Source organism: Acomys minous (assembly GCF_964271855.1).
Source record: "Acomys minous genome assembly, chromosome: 12".
NCBI lineage: Eukaryota > Metazoa > Chordata > Mammalia > Rodentia > Muridae > Acomys > Acomys minous.
This window is the reverse complement of record NC_140493.1, coordinates 75,327,864-75,338,745: the sequence shown is the minus strand read 5'-3', so window position 1 is coordinate 75,338,745 and position 10,882 is coordinate 75,327,864.

Sequence of the window (10,882 nt, the reverse complement as noted above, 5' to 3'; positions counted from 1 at the left end):
GGGGTGGGGAGGGGGTCAGCAGGAGGGCGCAGACACCACCCACTGGCTCATTCCTCTTTCAGCTATGGTGGTTCCTCTCACCTGTGCAGGTGGCTTTGTGGGGGTCACTCTCCTGCTTTAAGAAGAAGAAGAGGAGACCTGCCTGGTACAGAAATCACATTCACAGATAGCTCAGCTGAAGCACAGAGCAATTAAGTCACTCACTCAGAGCCGCACAGCTACTAAATAGCCAGACTCAAACGCAGACCAGCCTGACCTCTCCGAAGACAGTTTTCCCAAGGGCTGTGTGTGCCACACTTCCGATGCTGACAGTGCTCTGAGGGTGGCACTATGTGTTTGTATAGCTGGTGTGGTCTCCCAGTTGGAAGTCCCAGGGATGTGACTGTTGGGGATTCCGTGTGTTTTAGAAAGATTCAGCTGGGTCCCATTCACGGTCAAGGGACCTGAGGATGTCAGGAAAGGAAGGTGGGGAGTGCCATCTGGCCTGGGAAAGCTGAGTGGGTTCAGTCAACCATAAAATGCCACAGCTTCTGGCTGCAAATGCCCCTAGCCAGAGTGGCTAGGCTGCCTACCAGGGTGGGAACCAGGCTAATGGCCGTGTTTATAGCTCAGAGCATTATTAGCTCTTAGGAGCGCTCAGCCCTCACTTGCTGTCAACAGCTGAGCCTATTGATTGAGAGAGTTGATGTTTTTTGCTTATTAAGTGCCCAGAGTGTAGGCAGATTTGAGCAAGCCTTGGCAGGGTGGTAGAGGGAACAGGAGTCTGCTTGTGGACACTTGTCAACCCTGCTCATTTGTTCAGCACACACGTGTGTATTCTTGGTGCTTTGTGTTTTTTTAGGGTGACCTGGGGAGAATGAATGTTGGGGTAGGTACTCCACCACAAGGCACTATTGGGAAGAGCCATGACTGGACTGGGATGATCAGGCTTTGAATGTTGGCTTTAACTTTCTTAGCTATGAGCTCGGGCAAATCCTATACTCCTGAGTTCCGTATCTGGAAAAATGGAGATTAAAATAACACCAGCTCTGTCTATCTTTTGAGACCAAATGTTAATGAAGAATAGCAGTTTCTAAACTGTAAAGCACCGCACACGTCAGGAGCTTAACTGCTGTGGGCTGAGCTGTGACGCTGCAGATAGGTTTTTGTGAGGTAGGAGGCAGGTGAGGAAACAGAACAGTAACTGGCATGAGGCCCCAGGGAGTGCGAGTGCCCATCACTGGGGGCCTAGCACCTGCCTTTCCTTCTCACATTTTGATGACTCCTTAGTTTGAGCCCAGAAGATTCATTTTTCTGGGTCTAACTCTGCATCAAAGCGCTGTCTAGCCTCAGGATAGCCTATCTCCTTTTCTAGGTTTTACCTCTATTTGCCACAAGACAGGCTTGGGGCAAGGCTGGGAAGATGGCTCAGTGGGTAAAGTGCTTGCTGCACAGCATGAGGGCCCGAGTTCGGATCCCCAGCACCCATATGTAAAGCCAGGTATGGCAGCATGTGCCTGGAATTCAGCGCTGAGAGGCAGAGATGGGAGGATTCCTCTAGGGCCTCGCTGACAGCCAGTCTAGCCGCTGAGTGAGCTCCAGGTTAGCAAAAGATCTTTGCCTAAAAAAGTAAGGTGGAGTGCAACCAACTGAAGATGGCATCTGATGTTTATCTCTTACTTCCTCAGGCATGCATACACTAATGTGCACACCCCAACACACACACATATGCATATATCATTCATATATATGTGCACACACCTGCCTACCAGTTTTAAAAATTAGGGGGGAAAACAGGCTTGGACTCATTGTTCTCAAGGGCCACTTTTGGCTCTGCTTGTCTCTGAATCACTGGTTTCCTTCTGCCTACCTGTGTGGAATTCAGCGGGGTTCATTTTTCAAATGGGCTTGTATCTCTGCTCTGAAATCCTGCGGCTATTTCTGATTTCTCTTTCTCTGTGTCTCTGTCTCTGTGTGTCTCTCTGTCTCTGTCTCTGTCTCTGTCTCTGTCTCTGTCTCTCTCTCCCTCTCTCTCTCTCTCCCTCTCCCTCCCTCCTTCTCTCCCTCCCTCCCTCCCTCCCTCCGTGTGTGTGTGTGTGTGTGTGTGTGTGTGTGTGTGTGTGTGTGTGTGTAGCTGGTAGCTGATATTGGTGGGGAAGTGAATAGTTCCTCTTCCCCTAGTGCCTGCACACATATGTGTACACCCTTGTTAAAGCCGAGGTCCTTGGAAATCAGCAACCTCTCTGGGTGCCAGCAGCTAATGGGCGAGCCCATTTTAGTAGCTGATAACAAGATGGGTCCATTAAAAGAACAAATTAACTGCAAACGCAGACTCACTTCTGCTCTGGAGCTCGGTGAAGAGCTGTTGAATGCTGGCTCCATTTGTTAAAGGCCCACCCTTGCTTTGGAGGAATGGCTGCTGCCTGGCCGTGCTGGTATGGACACCCTCAACAAGTTCAACTGTGCCCCATTTCAAATAGTTTCTCCCAGCTACTTCCTCAGTGGGGGTGGGGCTTATCATCCTTCCCCTTTGATCAGAAAAAGGCCAGCTCCTTCCTTTTTGCTCCAGTACTCAGAACCTGGGGAGGAGGAGGCTGGCCCCCCATGCGCTGATTCTAACCTTGAACCTTCTTTTCTGCCTCTGCTTCTCAAGGAACAGTATCTTTTTTGGGGGTCACCTGATCACTATTGATCAACACTTTAATGGATGTATTGTGTGGTCCTGCTGTGTGCCAGAGCACGATTTTGGGCCCAGGCTCTGCTTTATAGGGAAGAGAAAGTTAAGGAAGATTCAAAGTGGTGAGGAGAGGGGTAGCATTGTGTACAGAAGTCAACCAGAACACCTCAGAAGAGGTGGTATCAGTGGCGTTTCAAGTATCAATGAAGAGGTAGCATCTGGGTGGGCCTTAGGGTGGAAGACGGTGGGAGTGTGGATGGGAGCACTGGCAGAAAGTAAGATCTACCGGAGAGTGCCAGGCCCTGCTTTTGTCCTGATTCCCGCAGGCCGTTCCCACAGGCCAGCATCACTACACAATCCCATAGTATAGGACCAGCAAACGTTGATTAGGTATGCTTCTGCAGTGGAGGAGATGCAGATCAGAAGGCTATAAAGCAGTCATAGCGCCAAGAGGAAGCCGCCGTTCCCTCCTCCCATGTATTCTCACTTCATCCATAGTTTCAGCCCATTTTGGTTTTCTCCCTGCTGCTCAGAGAAGGTCAAGGTGTCGTGCATACAGCTCGTGCTGGAAGATGCAGAGCTTAGGCAGTCAGATCTACAAATGTTCCATCCTCTATCTTGTCTCTTCCGCCCTCAGTTAGAAACCAAGGGGCAGCGAGGCCCCTGAGCTCTGCAGCTCAGTGCTGTTGCAGGCACAGTGTACACCAACATTGAAGGCTCTATCAGGATGGCCCAACGTGCTGTGCTTGCTGCGTTCTCAGGCTTGCTCTAGCCTGCAGCTCCAAACTCTTCCACAGTCCTACCACAAACCAATTCCAAAGGCCTGCTGGCCACAGGCCTCGTCACAGTGACTATCCCCTCCTGTGTACCGCTGCTTACGTTTCTTGTCACGGTGACCAAATACCTGGAAAGACCCAGTTCAAGACAGGAAGGGCTGCTTCTGGCTTCACAGTGTGAGGGTACAGCACGCCACGGCGGAGGTCAGTGTGAAGAAATGGGTTGCATCGTATCCATCTTTGGGAGGGGAGGTGGATGGTGATATTTAGCCTCTTTCTTTTTCTTCTTTTCAGTCCAGGACCTCTGGCCAGGGAGGGGATGGTTCTGCACACATTCAGGGTTCAGGGTGAGTCTTCCCTTCTTTCTTAAACCTCTCTAGAAATCCCTCACTGGCTTTTCCAGAGGCACATCTCTTAGACAATTCTGGATCCAGTCAAGTTGACAATCAAGTGTCACTGTCACAGCTACCCTACAACCATATCATCCTCTAGCCAAACCTTCACCATGGGTTCTTTACCTCAGAGTCAAGTCCAAACTCTTCAGCATGGCTGTAGCCATGCTGCACCAGTCAGTTTTGCCAAGGGCCCCCCTGCCCCTCTTATGCCCCTGTTCCTCCAGCCCAGGTCTGGTCTCCATTCCCACCAAGCTCTCTGCAGTCTTCGAACACACCAACCCACTCATTGTCACTTACCCTGCCCAGGACCACACTTGCGTCAGCTTGACTGTTACTTAGCTGTCCTTCAGGATCTAACTTCACCTTCAAGAGACTTCCGCCTGGAGGCCTCTGCGAATTCTGCCTTTCCCCTTGGTCTCCTCAGGCCCCTAGCACAGGGACCAGAATTATGTGTCATCTGTCCCCTTGGCACTGAGTTCCTAGACAGCAAGGATTTTGCTCATGACTATATACCCAGGTGGGAGAAAAATCCTTAAAGAATGAATGAATGGATGGGGAAACATTTGATTATGCTCAGTCACTTAGTCATTCATTCATTCATTCATTCATTCATTCATTCTTATTCATTCACCAATTTGTATAAATTCACTTATTTATATTAATATATTCAATCATTTCTCATTTATGCGTTCATCTCACTCACTCACTCACTCATTCACTCACTCATTCATTCATTCATTCACTGAGCTGATTACCTGCTAGAAGCCAGAGGCTGGAGACACAGAATGACTGGCAGGAAGGCCCTGCTCATAGCTGAGAGTTTTGGAGTCTTAGTTGTTTCTTCCATCAGAACACTGAGAAATCCTTCCGGGGTGTGACAAGACCTGTGCCTCTTGGGCTGGGAGAGGAGCTGGGTGGGGGGACCTGCTGGCCCATAAGGTCCCCAGCCTGCCCCTCCTAAAGTCACCCTTGTCCATTCCCTGCCTCTCCCCTCGCTCTCTCCTCCTCTTCCTCAATTCCTCTAGTCCCAGCCAGGGAGCTTTTACTCCAACTTCCCAGTTGGGCTTTTAATTTTGGATTTAGTGCTGGCTACGACTGTTTGTTAAGCGAACCCCGGGTGATTATTAAAGTGTAATGATCATGGTTTATTGCCTTGCTGTGGGCCTCTGTGGGTGTCCTGGTGTTGAAAGGTAGCAAAGTCTCTGTGAAACAGAGGGCTCCTTCCTTCCCACCTGCCACACCTCCAGGCAGAGGTGTCAGTGGTAGTGACACATCTGAGGCAGGACATGGCCAGGTACAGCGACGAGATAAAAGGGGTTTCAACCTGGCACGTGGTCCAGATGCCACTCAAGACTCGCCCGGGGTTGAGGTCCCTCATCCAAAAACCAGAGTTAGACCAGTTTAGACCAGTTTCTTAGAGCTTCTGCGGAGGCTGGGGGACACCACTGCTCTGTAGAACATCTAAGCCAATGGCACCTACCAGAACATTCTGACAAAACTCCAGTCACATCCCCAGTCTGGCTATACCGATTTGGAAATACCCTCCTGAGGTAAGGCAGGTGGTGGTGGGGTTGGGATTGGGGGGGTTTTCAGGGACTCCCTGGGACAAAGCTGTTGGCCAGGTGCAGCCGTGGAGAGGAGACCAGCCTCCACCGGAGAGAGCTAAAGCCCTGGGTTCCAGTCCTGCTCTGCTACTGACCAGCTGAGGTCACTCTCTCTTCCAGGCCTCAGTTTCTTCTTTTGCCAACCACAGGAGTGGGATCTCCAGTGACTTGGGGCCTTTAAAAAAAATGAGCCACATCTTTTGGTCTAAATAGAATTTTCAGGGGCAGCCACGGGACAGCTGGTAAAAGAAGGCGCTGTTGGAAACTGGGAGACGCAACCCGGTGGTCTCAGCTCTCAGGCCATTCTCAAGGGCAGATGCAGTTAGTCTCTTTCCTGTAGAATTCTTTTCTTTTGAGACAGAGCCTTATGTATCCTAGGCTGACTCTCAACTTCCTATGTAGCCAAGAATGACCTTGACTCTCTGACCGTCTTTCCTCCTCCTCCTCCAGAATGCCGGGTCTATTTTATGAGGTGCCGGGGATGAACGCAGGACTTTGTATTGTATTAGCCAAGCCCTCTCCCACTGAATTACACCCTCAGCACCCCTTCCATTAGTTTTGAACACTATAGGACAGAGTATGGGGTACCCATTACCTCACTGATCTTCCTGCTTCCAAGAAAGGAGAGCAGAGGCCTGGGACTCCCTCCGGGAGGTATGACCCCTCCCTGTCTCCAGTCCCTGTCTCCTGGTGAGCTTCAAGGGTTGATGAGACCTTGGCAGGGGCCCAGTGCCTCTCCAGGTAACCCCTCCATACCTGCAGCCGTCTGTTCTTCTGCCTCCCTCCCAGACACGGCTCCTCCTACAGATGCTGGTGCCAATCCCAAGCCTGATGAATCTTTGATGAATTCTGACTAAAGGCACTTAAGGAAATTCACAGAGGTGGGGAGATGCAGGGAAGGAAGAAGGGGAGATGATTCTCCCTCCATTCCTTCTCCTTCCATCTGATAACAAGGCTGGGGCCCTATCAAGTAGCTAACAGAGGTGGGCAGGAACCTCCCAACGCCCCAGGCCAAGCAGCTTGCCCTGTAAAATGGGCCGAGGCCAGTTTTTCTGACAGACCAAAGCGCACTAGAGAAAGAAAAGGCTTGGATAGCACCCCCAAGCCAGCCTCTTCGTGCCAAGGGGGGGGGGGGTCATGCACTGGATGGAGGACGTGTACCCGACGTCGGGTTCAACAGGACCAAGAGAAGACCAGACTTCAGTCCTCCGGCTCTCAGTCAGATTCTCCCATCCCATCCCCCAACCCCCCAGTCTTGCAATCTTCAGGATATCCAGGACCCAGGGGGACAGCCTGCCCATTAATCACCAAGACCTAGAAGGACAGAGACTCCCAGAGTAGGATGAGGAGGAGGCAGGTCAGCTCAGCGTCTGGTTCTCACTGTGGAGGATCTCAGCGGTCACCCCTCACCTACTCCCAAATCCTAAGGTTTCTGTGGTTGAATTGACTTTTCCCATGTGCCCAAAATGGCTCCTCCAGCTAGGTTTGTCCCGGATAAACTCATATCCTTACCACTTGAGGTCCTCCCAGCTGCTCCCTGGGTAGGGGATGGGTTGGCATCCACCACTGTTCTGCTCCTACCCCACGTGACCACAGGCAAGTTAATTCTCTTTCAGCTTATCTCTGCATTCACACAGGAGGTGCTGAGAATTCAGTAAGACAAGATGGGTGACGGGCACAGCGAAGTGGCTCTCCGCAGTCTTCCTTCTAAACCTTGGGCTCCAGGTTTTTAGAAAAGTTGGGTTGTTTCCCACATTCTCTGCCACCATCTTCCTCAGTGCCCTACCATTTTTCCATCTCTTCAGAAACGCCCAGAATGTGGAGGGGTAGGGAGACTGGCACGCTGTATGACTTGGCGCCCAACCACAGCGCTCTTGAGTGAGTGGAACCCCGGGGTGGGGGTTTCTGTGTGCTGCCCTGGCATGGTCCCTGGTATCTTGGGATGATCTTTCTTGCATTTTCCTCCATAGTGCTACCTTACCTCACCTGCTTGCTGTGACTCCAGACATCCCTCTAGAAAGGCTCTTTTAACTCAATTCCCAGCATTCAGATCTCAGCTTCTGGAAAAGCTTCTCCCTTCACCAGGGCATCTTGCTTTGGTTTCTAAGCACGTAAGATTCTTGAGATACTTTTTTTTTTTTTGGTCTATTTCAATCGCACATTCTTAGGACTTGTAAACATAAAAGAGGCTGTAAACTGGGAGAGGCTGCCTAACAGTCTCAAAAACAACACATTTTATATCATCACCTGAAGGGGAGTCCCTAAAGCAGACATCTGGGCTTGTGCACCCCCTTTCCTCCCCCCATCACAGTCTTCAGATCTCAAGGAAGTGCTTCATGGGGTACCTGGCAGGTTATAGCGTGCAGACGTGGGGCCCCGCTGCATATGCAGATGTGCATTGATAGTTTGAGCCCTGGCATACCACTCGCTGGTAAGTCTATACCCTTAGGCACATCACACAGGCTCTCTGAGGCCTGACTTCCGGCTACCTTTCTATCTGCCTCAAAGAGCTGAGATATCTGTGGAAGGGCGGCTGCAGAGATCTAAGCCCTGAAACATCCCTCCTTGTCTCCTCCAATCACAGAAGAGAAAGCAGCAACTCAGAGAGGTCAAGCTATAGTTGCCAGGTGATGTTCCAGCAGCTGGGATCAATGCCTAGATCTGGCTAACTCTGAAGTTCATGGTTCACCTTCTTTCTTAGCTGCTTTACTGTAAATAACTCGATATATATATATATATATTCTTTTCAGTGTGGTAAGAGGCACATTTGCTTTTCAAATATTCTCTCCCTCCCTCCCTCTCTCTCTCTCTCTCTCTCTCTCTCTCTCTCTCTCTCTGTGTGTGTGTGTATTTGCCATGGCAAGTGTGTAGAGACTAGAAGACAATGTGCAACCATCAGTTCTCCCCTTCTGTCATGTGCCATGTGGTTCAGTCAGGTCATCAGGCCGAGCAGCAAGAACCTTTGCCCTCTGAATCATCTTAGCAGCCCAAATTTGTATTACTTTTATTTATTTTGCAGTACCTAAAGATTGAACCAAGGGCCTCGTGTACCCTAAACAGGGATTCTCCCATTTCTACCATTCAGCCACACTCCCAGACCCTGAACCACTTCTAAGTGTGCAATGCACCGCCATCACCACCATCCATCCCCGGAACACCCTCTTCTCCCTCAGTCGAAAGCCATGCTCAGTAGATTTCATTCATATTCCTGTGTATGTACATACTACAGTGTGTTTTGGTGAAGATGTGCTTTACTCCCTGTGGTAGATCTGGTGCTCAGTAGGTTCCATTCATATTACTGTGTATGGACATAGCACAGTGTGTTTTGGTGAAGATGTGTTTTACTTCCTGTGGTAGATCTGGTGCTTAGTAGGTTCATATTCACATGACTGCATATGGACATACCACAGTGTGCTTTGGTGAAGATATGCTTTACTCCCTGTGGTAGATCTGGTGCTCAGTAGGTTTCTATTCATACTATATTGTCACTGTTGGCACTTATTGTTGTTAAGTTGTCTGACTCTTAGAAGCATTTGGTACAAAACCCAGTTCTTCAATAAGGTGACTAATAACATCAATGATTAACTGCACATTAAATAGAGAAGTCTTTGTGTTGATTTTGTCTCAGGCTCTCCCTCATCTGGGAGGTTAAACTCTGTTGCTCCCAGCGTTTCTCCATCATCACAGTGTCCGTAGTCTCCCAAGCTTCCTGAGTTCGGTTGTGAGGAGAGCCTATATGCCCTTTATTTCTGTGGTCCTTGATCTTTCAGTGACCAGTTGCCTTGAGGCATGTGGACAGATGCTATGAGGCCGAAGTTAGCAGGATGCAGGGTCAGAGGTCGGAAGCCAGGTGCTCCCATGCAGCTGCTCCCAGACCACAGCCTCAGGCATTGCCGCTGGCCCACTGAGCACTTCCGTGCTGGACAATTGCATGTTGCTTCCTGTGGAATGCCAGTTATTAGAAACGATCTCTTTAGACCTGACCCTCAGGTAGGCATTAGGATCTTTGGGCTGGAGTTCCTGGCCCCAGGCTGGTGGTGTTAGTGGGCTTGGTGAGCCAGTAGGATGGGGTTCTTGGCTTACCATTCACCTGGAAGAGTTTCCAGAACTCTCTTCCTGAGGAATCAGAAAGAATGCTTGACCCAGAGCCCTCCTATTACCCTTCCTTACTAAAGTCCATCTTCGCTCTGCTTAGATGTCCTGGCCTGTTCTGGATAGTGGAAGTTAAGATCAAAGTTAGTAGGGGACAGGAGATACAGGGACCACACCAGCACTTTCAGCATCTCTTTGGACAAAAGAAAAGGGGAAAGTGAGGCTTCCAGAGCTACAACTGCAGGGTACACTGCGGGGGCTCCCTCGGCCTTTCAACAGTCTATCTGCCTGCTGCTCCTCATCCGCAAGGGTGCCTGATCAGTCAGCCCCTCTGGAAAGCCCCCACCCCGCAATGCTCTCTGTCAGAGTTGATGCTCCTGCTCCCAGAGGCTTACCGTGGATTCCGTGACACTTGGGGTGAAGATCATTGCTCGTTCGTTCAGCCTGTTGCCCACGGGAGATTATTTTTTGAGAGGTGGGAAGTGGTTGATATCTCAGGTAGGTTGGTTGGTTCTTGTTACAAAGGCAGAAGTAAACTGGTACGAGGCTACAGTGTCCTCACAAAACCATGACATGTTTTACTGTAAAAGTTATATTTGTCTAAGAGCGCTGTGATGTCCTGTGAGGTCCAACTCTGAATAAAAGGTCATGTTTGCTGTGTCCGTTGGGGATCAGTGAGGGATTTTAAACATGACCGAAGTAAGGCTGTCAGTATGTGACAGAATTGAGTGAGGTTCCTCTTCGGTGAGGCCGTTCCCTGCTGCCCAGTTTTCCTTTAGGACTTAAGGCCAGGAGTCTTAGATAAAGTTCACAACAGTGCGTTATGCTTTTTTTCTTTAAAAAATAATTTATTTAATTTGATTTTATGTGCATTGGTATGGGGAGCAAGGGTGTCAGAGCCATTGGAACTGGAATTACAGACAGTTGTGAGTTGCCACGTAGGTGTTGGGAATTGAACTCAGGTCCTTTGGAAGAGCAGAGAGTGCTCTTAACCACTGAGCCATCTCTCCAGCCTCCTGCACTTACTAGAAAAGTCATGTCAGTTTTAAGCGAATAGTTTTGGAAGAAGGGAAAAAAGTCAGTTAAAGTTCAACGGCTTCTTCAAAATGGTCCGCCCAAACCTTGCTCTCACAGCTCCTCTGACTTCCTTCCTGTGACTTTGGGGCAAGACATGGACAGAGGCCAGTAGACATAGGTGAAATCATGAAGTCGCTGTTGCCAATTGGCACAGGTTAAGACCTCCCTGACACCCTCGGTTGTCTGTTGGATGCGTCCTCAGCTCTGAGCCAGCCTCTTTTAGATACTAGTCAGTTCTTTCTAGTTGTTACTTATATGTCCATTTTAATCACCCACGGTTAA